Raw genomic sequence first — 19,933 nt, forward strand, 5'->3', positions numbered from 1 at the left:
TTAACCTCATATGCTGCAACATTTCATGGGATGTTATTGGAAAATATGCTCCATAAACAGGAAAAAACATGGTATCTAAAAACAGGGAACCAAGCATGGAACAGAGGCAGAGGGAATTCATAGAAGGATAGGAAAGCAAAGTGTCAGATGATAAGACAGCTCTGCAGCCGAGCTGGGAACAGCCGCTCAAGAGTACACGCATGAAAACAACAAACACAACTAACCTACAGAATTGTTCAGAAAAGAAGATTGAATAATTTTATTATTGGGCCCAACAGTGAAGAAAATTTGCCTAGTCATAGAAAATAGAAACACTGAGTACTGAAAAATTGAAAAAAATAATTGCTAACTATATGGAGAGTGAAGGAAAAGATGAAGTATATGCTGGAAAAAGGGAATAAAATAGCTAAATCCCATTTTTCAAAGTAAAAATATCAAACATGCAAAATAAAAAAAGTAGAATTCTAAGCATGCTGCTTATAAACATAGCGTTAAATGCCAGAAAAAGATGCTTTTAGAGTTGAAAGCGGATGTGAAAGCAGATATATGGGGTGAGAAGTGTTAGGCGAGGGACCCTGTTTTTTGTGTGAAAGACCTGGTAACACTACTTGACTTTTTAAGCTCTATCATAAAACTACGTAATAAAAATGAATAGCAATAGCAAAATTTGGAAAAACAAAAATCTAAATAGAAGTGCTGGAAGATAAAGGTTTCAAATGAATGAAATTGGATCATTAGTTATCTCTCCAGCTCCCCTTGGGTTGTTACGTAAAATGAACATGTATTATGTACCATGAGCCACTGTTAGGAGGTTTCTTCGGCATGATCTCATTTAATCCTAATGACAACTCTGTAAGTTGTCATTTTTGTCCCCACATTCCAGGTAAGAGAACTGAGGCTCATAGTTCTGAAAATTTGCCAAAGACCTCAGGGCTGGCAAAGTCGGACCCGACCTTGAGCCTTTCTCACTTTGTGTCTTAGGCGCTTACCATATCCCAGAGTTTCATTTTATTATATAAGAAAGTTTATTTCAAAACTATGGACCACCAAGCTTCTCCCACCCTACACATCCACAGCAGGGTGAACACCTGGATGATAATTAGAATTCCATGGTTTGGGCAGGAGGGATTTACAAGGAAAAAGAGGGAAAAAGGAAAACGATATCTGAGAGGATTTTTAATTCTCAGAATGAATTGCCCGTGTTATTTTAACGTTTTGTGTTTTAACATTTTGGAAGACTATATATAGAAATTAATTATTCATGGGGTAAGATAATTTACTTTTTTTAGCCACAAGTGAATTATACAGTACCAAAAGGAAAATGAGTTAACAGTATGTAATATCGTTCAGAAAAAGAGGCCTTTATGAGAGTCAGAACATAAGAAAGGCATCTGTAAATTGGTAGAAATACCTAGAAATAGGGTGATTCCTCTAGATCAGCACTTCTTTGCCTTTAAATAAATGAAGTCAGATCCTGAATTTTGAGATTACAAATAATAGCAAAATCATTTTCACAGCTGTGCCACATTTATCATCTTGAAATAATGATGTGGTTTAACTCAATTTAATTTTAATTATTTTAATATTTTATACTTTTGGAGAGAAAAAGTCTCAAATCAATACATTACTACTTCTTTAGATTCAAGTTTCATATTTACCTGTTTGACCTCAAGAAAAAAAAACCCAACAAATTAGCCAATCTGCAAGCATTTATGAGAATCTATCATATTCATGGATGGTTAAGACCAGTTCTAAATAAATGTATTTCTGCATGTAACTCAAGAGTTTTCAATTAAAGAGGCTATTCTAATTCTCAATCAATACTTTATGTGGTTAAAATGTAAGTGGTTAAAATCAGCAATTATTATTATAACCATACTACGTGGTAAAATAGAAAATCAGTCGAACAACAAAAGAATATTACAGGTTTCTTGTTCTGATCGTTACCTTCATGTATCTAGGAAAGTCACTGAATTTCTACATGACCAACTACATCCACAAATAAAATTGAGAAAATACCATCTACTCTACTTTACAAGATTGTTAATATGCTGAAACATGAGATAGCATTTTAAACAAGCACAAAGCACTATCTATCTACAATATATTCTGAAAAAGAGGCAATGTTGTTGATATATTTCCCCAGAGCAGAATCTCCTGCATTGGACTGCTATTATTAATATTATATGTAGGTGCAGATATTTTCTGAGACACCAATAATGCTTTTTCTAATGAAACTGTTCCCCATAGATCCTCCAGATTGGAAGGGCTGCATAACCAGGCTAGGGAGGTTTGCTGGGTGAAATTCCATGGACCATGCCAGGGGTTTGGGTTAGAGAACTGCCTTTGTCACAAGAAAACTTGGGCAATTCACTTAAATGCTCTTAGCTCTAGTTTTCTTGTCCATAAAAAGCAAGTCCTAATATGCTTCATAGGGCTCTCATTAGGTTCAAGTGAATAAAGAATATGAATGGCTAGAGTATAAGAAGCCTTTTATAAATGATAAAACACCATATAAAGATGTTATGATGATGCTACTACTAATACAGATACCAGTATAACATAAATATCCAACTGTCCCATGGTGACTACCAATGGTTTATGGAATACTACATATATTTTTTAGTAGTAATTTTATGGCTTTGGGATTGAAAGTGTACCTCCTAGATCTGGAAAAATTAGGGCCCTATACTCTTATCTACCGAAAAGGGAAAACTGTAATTATGGAACCAGAGTCACATTACTGTGGAAGCAAAGCACCCTCCTCCTGAAATCCCACACGTGGCCAGATTAAAGGACTAATGGTAATTAAAGATTGACACAGAGTGAATAAGATTAATATTAGAAAAGGATTACATCAGAAAAGATTTACATCAAAGGATTCTTTCTCTTTTCTCCCATAGAAGGCCTAAGACACAAAAGAAGTCTTATGCAAAACATTCTAAGCCTCTCAGTTATTTTAAAAGAAGCTGAAAAAAATGATGAGGTAAGCATGAATTTCTCCTACTGGAAAATACCAAAAGTTATAATATGCTTAAGGTTTTATTCCCCATATAGGAAATAGCAATATATTGGAGGACAAACTGGGTCATGGATGTCCAGGAACTTGGAAAAATGTTTGGAACATTGTTGGAGGAGAGTATATACAACAGACAGAATGAAAAGGTACCCATAAGCCATCCCACAAAATTTTAATACCATCATGTGCTCCTTGTTGAGCTACAAAGATGCAAGAACTTTGTTTGTTTAGTGTCAGATACAAATGCAGTGGATATGTGTCTATGAAATGAACATATAGAATAACACTATATGAACAAACAAAAAGGAATATCTTCAGTGGGGTTGCCCAGGACACTACCAGCTAGGAGTATAGTCAAGATTAGGACTCAGCAGAGGTCTGCTCTGGCCTATAAGGTCAGTGGATACCTGGGCCTGAGGGACCATGGGGCATTACCTGGGTTTTCTGGGACTGTACCACACTGGTTTGCTACATTCAGCATTTGTATCCATGAGATACAAATGCATTTCTTTAAATATCCAGATCCATACTGTTGGTACAAAGGCCAGGGATATTGTTGTCATCTTTCATCCATTTACCTATTAAACAAATGTTTCTTGAGCACCTACCACGTACCAGGCACTGCTTTAGGAACTTGGGAGTACAGTATTGACTAGGAGAGCATTGAACTTTAGGATAAAACACAAGGTTATGTGCAGTTGAGAATTTTCTAAAGAAAAGTAAATGCAACATTGGGCTTCTCCAGGACTCAGATTTACCTCTATTTGGGCTGTCATACAGAACTGCCATAATATTACCAAAATATATACAGCACTCAACAGTTTGCTATGTAAACTTTAGTAGTATGACAATACCACTTAGTCATACAACAGACCTTCTTGAGGATCTGTATCTTCAAGAAGCTTACATTTTAGTGCCATGCTGATTCTAACAGGACCCATTGCGGTGCTCGAGCCCTACTGCTAAGATTGTGAATACAAAAGGGGAAAAAAAGTTTTGCCATCAGACAACATTGGCTTGAATGCTGAATGTATTGAGTGCTAGTGCCATGACTTGGGAAGATACCTTATCTTTTAAGAGCTTGTATTTCTTCACCAGCCCAAAGAAGATGATAATAGTACCTATCATCATCAAATGTGATATTGTACATGAAGGCACTTTGCAAAATGCAAAGCGCTACATAAATGTTAGTGCTATTATAACAATTCTGTATGCCAGGCCAGATAGACAAGGGTCTGGGTTCTGAAGAGAGCCAGTGCTGCCTTTTCTTTTCTTTACACAATTCTCAAAAGTACACAGCTTTGTATTTTATTCTTATGTTTAATGATTAACTTTTAACAAGGTTCTTAAAATTCTTAATATTTTCTACAACTGGGTAGGACCTCCTGGACCATTCTGAATAGGTACATCTCTGGAAGATAGCTTACACTTTGCTGAAATCTAAAGGGACACAATAATTGTGCTATCTAAAATAAAACTATGCAATATCTGGATTGAATCCCCAATTTTTCTTTTCCTTCACATCTGATACTTTCATTAGAATTATCTAATACAATGAACCAAGCAATTACTGATGACCTATGATAACTCCCATATTTTATGGAAAGATAAATAGATTATAGAAAATTCCCAGCATTTATAAGCAAATTCCCAGTATTATGAGCAAAGAGAATTCTTTTATACAATTAGCTACTTGATATTATATTAGAAATACCATTTTCAATGAATTTCAATGAATACCATTTTCAATGAATTTACCATGTACAAGGAGTGAGAATATATTTCACAGATAGAGAAGGACCTTAGAAAGTTATAATCTTTATAATTGACAAAAAAAAAAAAAAAAAAAAAAAAAAAAAAACCCACAGACTCACCCTCAAAACAACCCAGAAACTACAGAGTTGATCTCATAAGGAACACAACTGGAAGAAATAGCAAGTTTGACTAGCGATGTCAAAACTATTAGATAACCCTAAATTAGGAATGGGAGAGTGATTAACCATAGGTGACTCCAGTGAAATCTCATCACATAGGGAAAAAGTCCCCTCTTATAAAAAGCAATACTTGGGCCAGGCGCCGTGGCTCATGCCTGTAATCCCAGCACTTCGGGAGGCCGAGAGGGGCGGATCTCCAGGTCAGGAAATCGAGACCATCCTGGCTAACACGGTGAAACCCCGTCTCTACTGAAAATACAAAAAATTAGCCGGGCGAGGTGGCGGGCGTCTGTAGTCCCAGCTACTCGGGAGGCTGAGGCAGGAGAATGGCGTGAACCCGGGAGGCGGAGCTTGCAGTGAGCTGAGATCTGGCCACTGCACTCCAGCCTGGGCCACAGAGCGAGACTCCGTCTCAAAAAAAAAAAAAAAAAAAAAAAAAAAAAAAAAAAAAAAAAAGCAATACTTGGATCAAATGGGCCAGACAACAGATTTCCTAAAAGGTCTAAAAAGGAATTAAAAATACATAATTGATGGGTCACAAGACAGACCATTAGAGATTAAGAGTACTTTTAGAAAAAACATGAGATGAAGGCCAATCCCTAGAAAAAAAGCTAGAAACCAGAACAGTAACAGTTCATAAAAATGTTTGTTTTTGGTGCAGGCTGTTGTTGTTTATTATATGTTGACACAGTGGCAGAACAGCTAAAAAATTTTGGAGATGCTCGTTTCTATCTTCTATCTGCCTGTGCTCCTTCTAGAGCAGGCTAACACAGTGTAGCCTTGTAGACCAGTATAAAGTGGTGCTTTAATCTTATAGTAAGTCTGTAAGTCTGTTGGCCAAATTAATCACTGAAGGGCTACAACTCTTGAAAACATATTGGGATCTGGATAAATTTGCTACTTCAGCTGCACATATTGATTACATTAAGCAGATAAGTGCCATATCTTCAATTTATTTTATGCAGTACAGACGGCCACAGAAAATAAAGAACCAGATGCTGCAATACAAAAGAACTCAAAAGTGAATGTGTGTGAATTATTGTACAAAAAAAGGACTAGTCAATGTGTGAACAGATAGAAACAATGAGTACTTTCAATAACAAAAGAAACAAAAAATATAGAGGTACTTAATCACAACTGGTATTCATTATGCAATTAAGATATTTTAACATTTATTAACAAAAGCCTAACGTGTTCATTGTACATCACCCTTGGATCGAATTAGGCAGATTTTAATTAAAAGATTACTACTAACAAATAACAATGATGAGATTTGCAGGGGCTAATGCTTAAACCAGGAGATTTATGCCTTATTAAAATGAATTCCTCTAGTTTACAATCGTTTTCTACGTGTCAGAGCAGCGCAAAGAACTGCCTAAGATCACAGAACATTTTGGATCTAAGCAGACCTTATGACCAATCTTTTCTTTTTATTGACACATAAGAGTTATACATATTTACAGAGCACATGTGATATTTGGATACATGTGTATACTGTGTAATGATCAAATGAGAATAATTTGGCTATTCATCACCTCAAACATTTATCATTTCTTTGTGTTGGGAACATTCCAGGTTTTTTCTTTTAGCTACTTTGAAATATAGAATAAATTCTTGTTAACTATAGTTGCCCCACTCTGCTACTGACCTTCTATCTAACTGTATTTTTGTACCAATTAACCAACCTCTCTTTATCTCTCCCTCCATGCTCCCCTTCCCAGCCTCTGGTAACCACTATTTTACTCACTGTCTCCATGAGATCATTTTTTTATTATTCGGCAGTAAAAAAGAATGAAATCCTGTCATTTGCAGCAACATGAGTGGAACTGGAGGACGTTAAGTGAAACAAGCCAAGCACAGAAAGACAAATATTGTACATTCTTACTCATATGATCATTCTTTTTGGTAACCGTGAAAACTGAGATGCATAAGGATAGTGAATATCAGCGGTGGAATTAGATCTCAATTTCCCAACAATTCTGTTTGGAGTTTCTTTTGTTATATCCAACAGTTATAACAGCCCACAAAGTCTAGGCTGAATTTTGAAGAGAAAATTATTTTCTCAGAGGCAAATTTCTAGAAAACTGATAAAGTCTTTAGTAGTTGTCTCCAACTGGGGGAAGAAACTGATCGCATCTAGTGGAGGGAACACTCAGAGTATGCCAATGGCTTGACAGATTAAAGAAATAATGGCTTCTAAATTATGTTGATAACCTATTAGTTGGTGCAAAAATAATTACTTTTGCACCAACCTACTAGAAGACATTCTCTTTGTTGTTGTGTAATAACGCATTGGCCATTAATAGCATTTGTGGTGAAGTTCAAGGAGGGTGAGACTGGTAAATTATAGCAAGGCTCATGTTGTGTAGACAATTGTTATTAAACAACAGATAATTAACAGCTCAAGACCAACTAAAGCATTAACTCCAATTTCTGGAGCTTGCCTAGCTCTGCAGAGCCTCTTACTTGAATAACATCCCTGACCAGTGATACAATAAATGACTCATTACAATGGTCTTTATGTTGGTTTTACAGGCACCTACATTCTTACTACACAGCTCACAATAAATTTAAAAGTAAATGTTTTTGAAAAATTTATTGGTTTCCGGCCGGGCATGGTGACTCATGCCTGTAATCCCAGCACTTTGGGAGGCTGAGGCAGGTCGACCACAAGGTCAGAAGTTCAAGACCAGCCTGGCCAACATAGTGAAACCCTGTCTCTAATAAAAATACAAAAATTAGTCAGGCATGTCTGCGCATGCCGGTAGTCCCAGTTACTCGGGAGGCTGAGGCAGGAGAATCACTTGAACCTGGGAGGTAGAGGTTGCACTGAGCCGAGATCGTGCCATTGCACTCCAGCTTGGGCAACAGAGTGAAACTTCATCTCAGAAAAAAAAAAAAAAAAGAAAAGAAAAGAAAAGAAAGACACTGGTTTCCTTCTACTTCTGCAAATTTAAAAGCAGCCTGAAGATAGCAGAAGCTGCTGATAAAACTTGGGCTGAACTAGTGTCTTGAATCCAAACCCTTTCTGGGAATGAGGGTGGTTCAAATGCAACCTTTTTGGGAAACCTTTGCTTAGTTGATAAGTTTGTTACCAATATGAAGCTCGGACAACAGAAATCTTATACTATCCATAGGAGATAATGAGTGAAAGGAACTGAAGCCAAGACCAGTGCCTGCATAAAGTGTTTGGAGAATCCAAAATTTATGTTCCTAGAGAAAGAAGCAGGACGTGAAAGGCTGGGAGATATCTTTGGAATGAAAATGGAAAACCAATAGGGCAAACCAAAATTTAGAGGGAAAGAGAGATTTCAGTTTACAGAGTAATACAGTTACAAACTACACTCATTGATTGTAGATGTGTCACCATGGTTTGTTGTAGCCTTAGAAGATGACTTGTTATTCCTGGACGTGATCTTACAGTTACTATTTATTTTATTAAAACAAGGTCTTTCTGGCAAACCTGATCATATCCTTCAGTTGCTCCCCATTGCCTAAGAGTTTGTGTCCAAACTTCCTATGGCATCCTGAACCCTTTTCCATTTCTTTTCCTTACTCATCTCTCATTACGTCCTTCCTTCACATCTTAAACTTGAGCTACAGGACCACTTGCAAGTCTCCAAACTCTGTGTCATAATGGTTTGTGTTCATTGTTTTTTCTTGTGCAGCTTCCTTTGCCTAAATTCCTCTTGTTCCTTGCCTTGACCCCTTATGAATCTGCTGTCTTGCAAAACTTTTAATCGATGAAACTATACCTAACCTATGCCTCAGGGAGAACTGACCGTTCACTCTTTTGTGCCCCAATGCATCCCCTAGATGCTTAGATCATAGTAAGGATTCTATCTTAAGGCATTTGCTTGTTTGAAAGTTGGTCTCAAATAGACTGTGAACAACACTGGGTTAGGAACCCTCTCTGCTTTATTGATATAGACGTAGTTCTTAGCATCGTGCTTGCATAGAGAAGACACTTGATATTTGAAGAATGAATGAATGGACCAATCAACCAATCACTGGATAAATAGATACTTAATGAGACTGGTCCTAATTATACTATTGCAGCATTATCATTGCTATAAAATGTAAAAAAATATATAAGAATAAGCACTGCACAAACTCTCATTATCTTTTTCTTTCTTGGGCAGAAGAAACATTTTAGAGAATCTCAGGATTAGAAAGGACCTTAAAAATAAATTCATTGTAAAAGAAAAATCAAGTTCCAAGTATAAGAATCATAACTGATGACATAGTTACAATTATACTTATTAGGGGATAAGAAATACATCTCCAGAATATCAAGTGAATAAGGAACAGAACAAACACGGGTCATAGTTTAAAAAGACTCATTACACTCAGCTACTCAGAAGGCTGCAGCATGAGAACTGCTTGAACCTTGGAGGTGGAGCTTGCAGTGAGTCGAGATCATGCCACTGCACTCCAGCCTGGGTGACAGAGTGAGACTCTGTCTCAAAAACAAAACAAAACAAAACAAACAAAAACAATTTACTACAGAGATTAAGGAAGTAAAAAAAAAATTGTAGTGACATCTGGAATTCAAGGCACAAACAAGGAATAACAGAAGAAAATAAATAGACCAGAGCATCATAGGAATAAGATTAAAATTTAAAAATAATCAAAATAATTAAATGATTTCTTTCCAAAGGCATATTCTGTAAATTATAGCACAAAACTAGACAGTGTTCACAAACACCTTGTAATGATAATTTCTAGTTTTTTCCCCAATATAAGCAGTTGGTTCACTTGGATCAATCTTTATGCACCTCCTCATCTCCTCTCACTTTTTTCCTGGCCAAAGTTACTACACAACCTGACTATAAGACAGGACTTCTGATTCTGCCCTAAATCATGGTGATGGTCCAGCACAACCTTTGGTTTCAGGCTTGTAAGACTGATAAGGAGACTGGACGGACCAGGCTGGAGGAAGAATCTGTATCTGGCCTCTATTAGGCAGGTAATCACGATACTATTGTAAGGACAATATCTTCCTTCTGGGTCAGAGACACTATGAAGGACTTATGTCTTTGAGTTTTATAAAAGAGCTTTCAAAACTATTTTCCATGATATGCCCAGTGGGACATAGACGGAAACTTTTTCTCTCATTTGTTTTCAACAGAAATCACTGATTGATTTGCCTTAACACTATCCTTTGCTTCAGTGCTATTTATTAACTGTCTGGTGCCAGGAGGAATAGGATAGCCTGAAATGAAAGTGACATGGAAAAAGAAAGAAACAATGGGTGGGGACCTAAAATGTAGCCAGGAATTAGGTAAAAATGCTTACAGTAATGGCCTACACAGTTGTTATTGGGTGTGGCTAAGATAACACAAATCAGAGCCAAAGGAAACACCTTGACTTCCTTGGACACAAGTAGATTAATGGCCTTTTAAGCATTAGGTAATATAGGGTCAGCCCTTGGAGAGAAAACTCCCTTGAGGAAGCTCCAAACACTGTCAAGTAATAGAAACGCACACATTCTAACGGCATATTTAAATCCAGCGGCTTACTTTGCATAAGTGAAATTATTAAGATGTAACATTTAACTTTTTTTTTTAAACAAGATAGGTTAAATGTCAGTTTGGTCATCAGCATAATAGACTTAGTATCCATGGTGGTAAAACATTTTATGGAATTTGAAATATATGGTGGAAAAATATACTCAGGAGATTTTTAATATCCAGAAATAAATTCAGTAACTATATTTCCAAATCAAATGCAAATAAAATTTAAGCATTCAAAAATCAAAAATGTATAATGGGAGAGGAGCAGCAATATGTGAAGATGTGAATGATCAATTGACTTTGAAAATGTGAAGCATCTGAAAGCACTGAAGTTTTGATGCTACTCAATGGCACAAAAGAATAGAAAGGAGGCAGATTTTGTTTTCAAGTTATTAATTTCCAAGTTATTAATGATTGATTAATGATCCAGAGGATGACTAATGATATGAGACTGCATGACAGCACATATGTGAAAGTGCTTTGTAAGCTTTAACCAGCTGATGATGTTCATCATCATCATTAGGCTTCTATTACATGTCACATATTGTGCTTGTTGCCACAATTAGGATAAGATAACACGAGCAGACAGCTGTGGCCACACAAGGCAAGCTTTATGCACTGATGTTCTTTGGTAGTTGGGGATGGGGTCACATAGAATGTGAGGGTCAGCCTTAAAGGTCAAGTCAGTAACATACAGAAATTTTTATGTACTGTCATTCTCCTTTACCAAACCTGCTTCTCTCCCCATGTCTAGCTGATAATGAATCAAATTAACCTATCCTTGCAAGCAAATGACATCTAGCAAGGGCAGTTTCAGAGAAGTCCAAGCTTCAAATAGTATAATCTTGCAAAGTCAGTCACGGCACCAGCCCCAGTTGGGGCATGCCCCTTTGTGTATTCACACAACAAAGCTGAGGTTATGCTTGACTTTGTTGTACTCAGGATCCGGGATGCCTCATTTCCTTTCTGCCCGGCACTATACATATTCGATAAATGCTGATGACTGAATGGGAACTGCTTAAGATTTATCTTATCGCTCTGAAGGCAACTTATTTTTATCTAGGGAGGATAAGGGAGGGACTTCGGATTTTGCAAAAGAGACCCATATTTGTTGCGTTTGTATGAGACAAGTTAAAGTCAGTTTGGTTTTTCTTCCAATTTTTTTAACCTATTATTTGAATAAGAATCATGTCAACTGCTTTCCTCTCCTTCTTCCAAAGAAACTACAAAGAGAAAAAACAAAAAAAAAAAACAAACAAAAAAAACCCAAAAAAAACCCCAAGCCATTCATTCATTGATTCAGTTCTTAAGGACATATCCAGTCTCAGGCACTGCAATAGGTACTGGGGAACTCTGATGAATAAGTTACAGTTCCTGGTGCCTAATGCATCCCTCGTGAGTGAATGAATGAATGAATAACTTGTGACTCACACATAGGAATGTTTTAGGGAAAGAGACAGTTGTCGGCTTGAATCGCCTTAGAATAAGCCACAGAACCTATCTTAAAGGCTCACAGTGTTGTGTCATAAATAGCAGAGCAGATGTAACCCTCGGCCTGCCTCCAGTTCACAGTCTGGTGCAGGGCTTGCCACAAGTACATAAGGTTCCACAATACAAGGCATCGTGTGTTTTGCTGTAAAAGAGGAGGTGAAGCAGATGGGGGATGTAAAGATGTTATCCACTAGGCTGGCGAGGGAAAAATTACAGCCGGAACTCTTTCTCAGGAAGGAATTCAGAAACCAAATCCAGCACAAAGGAAAGATGACCCCGTGTTGGTTTGTACCTTACTGTCCTTTCCTGTGTTGAAACGTTAACATTTTCAGATATAATGGGTCTTTTTTCCAGTTCACTCAGCACAGACAATGTGCTAGAGGCCCGGACGAAGTTGGCCCATCAGCAGGGCTTTGCACTTAAAACAAAGATCTGAGCTTTCCTGTCTGTGTAAATGAGAGTTGGGACATTAATACACAGAGAAATGAGTGACACATTTGGTTGTGGGGATTAGTGCCACTGTATGGAAATGCCACGTTGGCGCCCCTACATGAACATTCTAGACCTCTTAAAGTGTGAACAGAGCTTCCATCCACCTCCCCAAAAAGAAAATTTCCCTTTAAGTGGCACTCCATTCAAAGTATTTTTGGGGTACTATTTTTTTTAATCCTGTAAAAAGAAGGGAATTACAATTAGGAAAAATACTTTTTCCTTCACAAGAGAACTGAAAGATAAGAAATTTGCCTTTTTGTTGAGTTTATTTATCAAAAGGAAATGTAATAGCCAAATGCCTAATATGAAACACTAATGAGAATTATTCAATTTAAACATTATAGATTATTCAATTGTATTAGCTAGAACCAGTAGACAATAAGACAAGAGGTTTAATTTACCATACTTCTAGTTATATTGCCTATATATAGCAGGGTTCCTCATATATAAGAGATGTACAATGAATGAGTTTATATAAATGTTCATTTAACAATCCATTGTGTATCCTCAAGAATACAAAAAAGAAAATGTTTTCTCTGGAATGTAGAATTGTATAGGATTTTAAATTGCCAGATAATTTTTCTTCTGCTGATTTTTTTTAAATTATAAAAATAAAATACTGTAATTCCATCACTTTGGGAGACCAAGACAGGAGGATCTCTTGAGCCTAGGAGTTTGAGACCAGCCTGGGCTGGTCTCAAAAAAACTGTGTCTCTATAAGAAATGCAAAAATTAGCAAAGGCATGGTGGTGCACACCTGTAGTCCCAGCTACTCGGGCGGCTGAGGTGAGAGGATCACCTGAGTCCCCGGAGGTCAAGGCTGCAGTGAGTCGTGACTGTGTCATTGGCCTCCTGCCTGGGTGACAGAGTGAGACCCTGTCTCAAAAAATAAGACAAAAACACAAAAAAACTCACTTTCTTGGCAAACTTGACTGTTCAAAAAGCAGCCCCAAAACATAATGATGTTTGTTAACTACATACTTGCCTGATAAGAAAAATAAAGTCTTCTGAGAAGTTACTTATTTTTAATTAAAGAATCACAACTCAGGTGCTCATTCTGCTTCCACTTTCTCTAACTCACTGGCTGCACCAATAAGTGGTTTCCAAGACTCAGCAGATTAGAAACAGCTTGGGGAAGAGTGTAAAGAAGGAGAAGGGATAAGAAGGCAAGGACCTCAGAGGTGCATAAGTAGGAAGTAACCAGAAAACAAAGCATGCTGGGGCCAACACATATTAACAAACCTGGAATAGACCAACTTCCAGCGCTATACAGACCCTGATGGCTACAAAATGACACAGTTCTCAAGGAAGGGCTAAACTGGGTTTGTTATACTTAGTTTAAAAAGACAAAGTAATCACTGAGAATATATTTTTTTCAGAGGTGTTGAAATGAAGTTTTGCTGCAGAGACAGATCAACAAGATGTATAGCTACAAATAGAAAATATTTTAAAAGAGGCCTTAAGGGAGAGCCTTCATTGAACAATTTTTTTTTTTTATATATATCAGTAAAATCTGAAAGGAGCTTTTCTAAAAGTGTTGTTCATATGTCAGAGCTTAAAGTTTTCTTATGGCTGAGGAAGCTTTCCTATAATGATCCCTGAGTCTCATAACATCTGCTTTGTTGATGGTGCTGTTTAATGAAGTAGGTAAGCAAAAACTCAACTGTTTTGGCAGGTTTCAAGATATCCTGGACAGATGCCAGTAATCCTGAAGAGCCGTCTCGAGAGCATCAGTGACAATTAGATACGACTCCCATCAATCATGGATTATCTGCTTTCCTCCTCTTGCATTTCTGAGCCTACAAATGCAATATGGGTCATATTCTAGAGGAGTATTTCCCAAATCTATGCCTTCTATAGCATATTCCTGCATGATGTTGCTTTAAAAGTTTCTGAAGTATGTTTGAGATTGCAGTACATTGTAATCTTCTCCTGGAGATACCAAACACACATTGACATGTTAAAGAACACAAGTGCTGCAGTAAAGAAAGCTGTTTAATTTTGTTTAAACCAATATTCCCTAACCAAATATAATGAAAAGTCTCTCTCTTCTTTCTTTAGAGATCAGCAGCAACTGTTAACATCTTGCAGAAGATACCAAAGGTCCTATGTTAGAATTTTTACAAACCAACTGAGGGCAACATTTCCCATTTAATTATAATTATACAATTATATTATTTCATATTTTCTCTAAATAAAATATATTTAGTTATTCTGAAGAGTAACATACCACTGTATAGACAGGCCAACAAGATTTATATCCATAAATGGAAGCATCAACATTTTAGAAATACTTAGAAATGTGATGAATAACCTTTTGTCATGTCTATAACTAATAAAAATGCTCCAGTGACCAACATACAGACATTATTATCCTCTCTGTCTGGGACCTGGATTCTAATAAGAAAGTAGTTTTTTTTTTTTTTTTTTTTTGAGACAGGGTCTTGCCGTGTCACCCAGGCTAGAGTGCAGTGATGCAATCGCAGCTCAGTGTTTGCCTCAACATCCCGGGCTCAAGTGATCCTCCTACTTCCCGAGTAGCTGGGACTACAGATGTATGTCAAAACGCCTGGCTATTTTTTAAACTTTTTGTAGTGACAGTGTCTCAAGGCTGGCCTGCAATCCTCCTGCCTCAACCTCTCAAAGTGTTGAGATTACAGATGGGAGCCATCTAGGCCAGCAAAGATTCATTTCTTGTTTGAGAATCCTGACTTTTCTGTTCTCAAACAAACAATAATAGCTCATAAACTATGAGCTGTTAAATAAAAGTATGACTTTGTTCTTCCTTGACAACTTAAAAAAATCTTAATTTTGCTGAATTTTTATTTCTTTTATAATATAGGGGAAGAAGTTTTGTGAATTTATCAGCTATTGCCTATTTAAAAAAAAAAAAAAAAAACAGTTCTAGGTAGTAGCCAGGGATTTTAGAGATTACGTATATTACAGAAAATCAATGAGGAGGGATGAAAAGAAATCGCAAAATGGAAATGACATATAGGTCTCATTTTTTGCAATTAGCCTCGAACAGAAGCCAACTGAATGATCCTTCACTGGGCCTGAGCTTTGGAAGAGAGGGCAGAAATCAAAGGCAGATAGGGCTGGTGACCTCCTGCTTGTTAAATTAGTGTCATCTTTTTGTTAAATTTCAGGGAAGTAAATGCCAAGAGTGTTTTGGGAGTCCTTGGAAGTTTGGGAAAGGCTTCTCCAGGACTAGACAATCTTGTCTGGTGGGTTTTCAATCTTGTTAAAGTGAATAAAAATTATCTTTTAAAAAAGAAGTACAGGCTGGGCACAGTTGTTCATGCCTGTAATTCCAGCCCTTTAGAGAGACCAAGGCAGGCAGATCACCTGAGGTCAGGAGTTCCAGACCAGCCTGGCCAACATGGTGAAACCCGTCTCTACAAAAAATACAAAAAAATTGCTGGGCATGGTGGCAGGTGCCTGTAATCCCAGCTACTCGGGAGGCTGAGGCAGGAGAATTGGTTGAACCCGGGAGGCAGAGGTGGCAGTGAGCCGAGATTGCACCCTTACATTCCAGCCTGGGCAACAAGAGTGAAACTCCATCTAGAAAAATAATAATAAAATAAATAAATAAACAAAAATAAAGTCCAGATGCAGAACAGGAAAGGTGGAGAAGCTCTGAGATAAATAAGCTAAATTGAAAAAGGACGAACCCACATATATGACAGCTGTATACATTTTTTATTTACTCTTGAGATTTACATTACCTTACTTTATAGCACAGTTTATTGAAAACAGTATAATTTTACTTAAAAATACAGTTTATGTATGTTATCCACTGATTCTGTATGTTTAAACATACCTACTTGCTGACATGTATTTGTGACTCTGAAATCAATACTGGCAGGGCTTGCACCATCCTCTGTGGACATGTGCAGAGTGGCAAACAAATTGCCCCATGTGCATGTTGCATGTTCCCAGCTGAGGCAGGACAAGGTGATGCTCTGCCTCCTTGTTTCAGTTGCATACTGTGAACTTTTCACGGTCTACGTAGTGCCACTTTTTACATTTTAATACTTTTTGTTGATGATTTTGCTCTTAAAATGTCCCCCAAGTAAGTGCTGAAGTGCTGTGCAGTGTTCTCAAGTGTAAAAAGGCTGTGATGTGCTTTAGGAAGGAAATACATGTTAGATGAATTTCGTTTAGGCATGAATTGCAGCATTATAGATGCAGCTGTTGGCCCTGAGCTCACATTTCTGTCTGTCTGTCTTTATTTTAGATTCAAGGGTTCAGTTTTATTACATAGGTGTGTTGCATGACACTGAGGTTTGAGCTTCTACTGATCCCATTGCCCCAGTAATGAACATCATACCCAATAAGTAGTTTTCCAACCCTTCATTCCCTTTCCCCATCCCCCCTTTTTGGGATCCTCAGTGTCCACTGTTTCTATCTTTGTGTCCCTGTGTACCCAATGTTTAGCTTCCACATATAAGTGAGAATATATGGTATTTGGTTTTCTGTTTCTGCATTAATTCACTTAGGATAATAGCCTCCAGCTGCATCTATACTGCTGCAAAGGGCATGATTTCATTCTTTTTAATTGCTGCCTAGTATTCCATTGTGTATATGTACCAAATATTCTTTATCCAGTGCACCACTGATGGGCACCTGGTTTGATTCCATGTCTTTGCTATTGGGAATAGTGCTACTAGTGCAGGTATACTTTTGGGAGGACAATTTATTTTCCTTTGGGTATCTATCTAGTAAAGGGATTTAAGCTCGATGCCAATGAATCAATAATATATATAAATAAAGTGTCTTTGAACAGACATACACATAAATCGATGTCATATATCAGTTAGTTGACAAAAATCTTGTGAGCAGAGGCTCCCAGGAACCTGTGTATTTCCCTTAGGAGCAGTGGTTCCATATTTGCTAATTCAGTGTTCATGGTGACTTTATAGAACATAATTACTACAGATAATGAGAATCAATTATTCAATTAAATAATATTAAATTATTTCAATAGAAAGGTAGAAAGTTTCAACTCAGACAGACTAGTTGGTTTAAGACCAATGTTTGCATTACAACAACCATATTGGCTGGACAAAATATATATAAAGTTTTGAAAACATTGTGAGCTATGAAAGCATAAGAAATGTGGGGCCAAAATCCAGAAGGGAAGGGGAGCCTCTATAGGTAAGGAAAACAATACTGAAAGAAACTAAATAAGACCTAAACAAATGGGGGGATACAGAATATTCATGGATTCCAAGATTGAATCTTATAGAAATATCAGGCCTCCCCAAATTCATCAAGATTCAATGTAATTTTAACTTAAATCCCAGGGAGAGATCCAAATAGCTGATGCAAGCTTGAAGACAAATTTAGAGTATCCACACTAGCACATATGAACAATTATTAGAAAGCTACAGTAATTAAGACGTGTGGCAGTGTCACAAAAATAGACTAATAGATCAGTGGAACGGCATACAGAGTCCAGAAGCAGACCTATGCATATATTGATACTTGATAATATGAGCAAAGTGACACTTCAGAGCAGAAGGTGAAGGACAAATGGTGCTGTGGTAATTGAATATCCATACAGGAAAAAAACAAAACCACCCCATCTTATGTCATCAAATAATAATTTCAAGTAGACTGTAGATATAAATGGGAAATAAAGTTTCTAGAAGGTAATAAAGCATCTTTATTTCTTTGGAGTAGGCAAAGATTTCTTAGACAAAACACAATAGCATGAACCATAGGTGAAAAAAGATTAACTGCAGTACATTAAAAATGTGAACTTCTGTTCATCAAAAAACTCCATTGTAAGAATTAAAATGCAAGTCACATAGCTGATTGCTTTGTTTTCAGACAGGACATAGAGAGCCACCTAACTTAGAAGAGTATCCTGAGGGCAGGGAAGCCAAAGGATTTGTATGCTGGTTCTATCTAGCTCTTACCTGTCCTTGTGGAAGTACTCCACATAGGACCTTACATTTCTATGTCAAGTCAGCTGGCCTTTCCAGGTAGCCTCTAGGTAACTTCTAGAGGTGATGGGAGTGGCTAGACCCTTCATAGTGTGGTAGGGTTGGGCTTGAGAATCTGAACTGCTGCAGCTCCAGGCTTGGTGGACATGAAGGAATCCATGCTGAAGCCCAGCCCTTACTCTGGGGAGCCTGAGGCAGACTGTAGTGTCAGGGAAAGAGGCAACAGCATTGGAAGCTTGGGCTGTCCATCGATAAGGTAGACAAAGACCCAAAAGGTAGGGGTTAGAAGGAATTAGTTAACTGAGGGTGGAGGGGCATGCACATAAATTGGGTCCAATATACAATCTAATAGGAAAGTTGGCAAAGGACTTGATGAGCTTCTCTGAAGATTTTCAAGGGGCCAATACACATATATAATAAAATCAAGATGATTCAACCTCATTTGTCATCAAGAAAATGAGAATTATTTAGGTCAGTGCAAAAGCAATTGTGGTTTTTGCTATTAAAGGTGATGACAATTATTTTTGCACCAACCAAAACTATGATGATATACCAGTGCATTCCCATCCTAATAGCTAAAAGTAAAAAGACTGATAATATAAAGTATTGATGAAGAAGGGGAACTGAAACTTTTAAATACAGAGTGGAGTGTAAATTGCTACAATTTGGAGTGTCATTTGATATGACCACTTGGAATTTGTCACTAACGTTGATTATGTATATCTTATAATCCAGCAATTCCAGTCCTAGGCAAATAAAAAAATGCATACATATGTTCACCAAAAGATATGTGTATATGTGCTTATAGTACCATTATTCATAACAGTCTCAAATTGGACACAAATTTTTATCAATAATAGATCAATAAATTGTGGCATGCTTACACAATGGAATACTATGTAGCAGTGAACAAGAGCAAACAAATGTTTCATATAAAAACATGGGTGATTCTCACCAACATAATGTTAAGCAAAATAAGTCAGATGCAAAAGAATACATGATTCTGTTTTTATAAAGTTTGGAAACAAGTAAAATTAATCATGGTATTTGAAGTCAGGATATGATTATTTTGGGGGCGGAGAGTATGAATAGTGACTGGGAAGGGACAAGAGTAGGATATTTATGGTGCTGTCTGAATGGACCTGAATAGTAGTCATATAAGTATATGCACTTTGTGTTAATGTATTCTGTAATATACTCATGATTTATCTATTTTTCTAGTTGTTATATATAGTTAAAAGTTTATAAAAATAAAAAGAATAAAACTTGGTAAATATATAAGATAAACAGGTATGCTATAGAAGCTGAATCTTTGATTATTGCATTATCACTTTCTATACTCTTCAGCCTCTAAAAATCAAGATTATGCTACAACATGCAACTGAAACGGCCAAGCTGTGAATAAGAGTTACCAAATGGCAGCTAAAAGCACTTACTATGGGCCAGGCACTGCTCCAATCAGTTTGCATATAGTTACTATTTTCACCCTGCTTTAATTACCCTATGAGGTCATTACTATTATTGTCT

The 19,933-nt window shown here is 37.0% G+C and overlaps 1 protein-coding gene across 21 annotated transcripts in view; it reads right to left on the bottom strand.

Moving 5' to 3' along the window:
* TRPM3 (transient receptor potential cation channel, subfamily M, member 3) overlaps nt 1-19,933 on the bottom strand; it is a 990,741-nt gene that overhangs the window by 390,997 nt on the left and 579,811 nt on the right. The window lies entirely within an intron of this gene.

Source organism: Mandrillus leucophaeus, unplaced genomic scaffold, assembly GCF_000951045.1.
Source record: "Mandrillus leucophaeus isolate KB7577 unplaced genomic scaffold, Mleu.le_1.0 Scaffold93, whole genome shotgun sequence".
NCBI lineage: Eukaryota > Metazoa > Chordata > Mammalia > Primates > Cercopithecidae > Mandrillus > Mandrillus leucophaeus.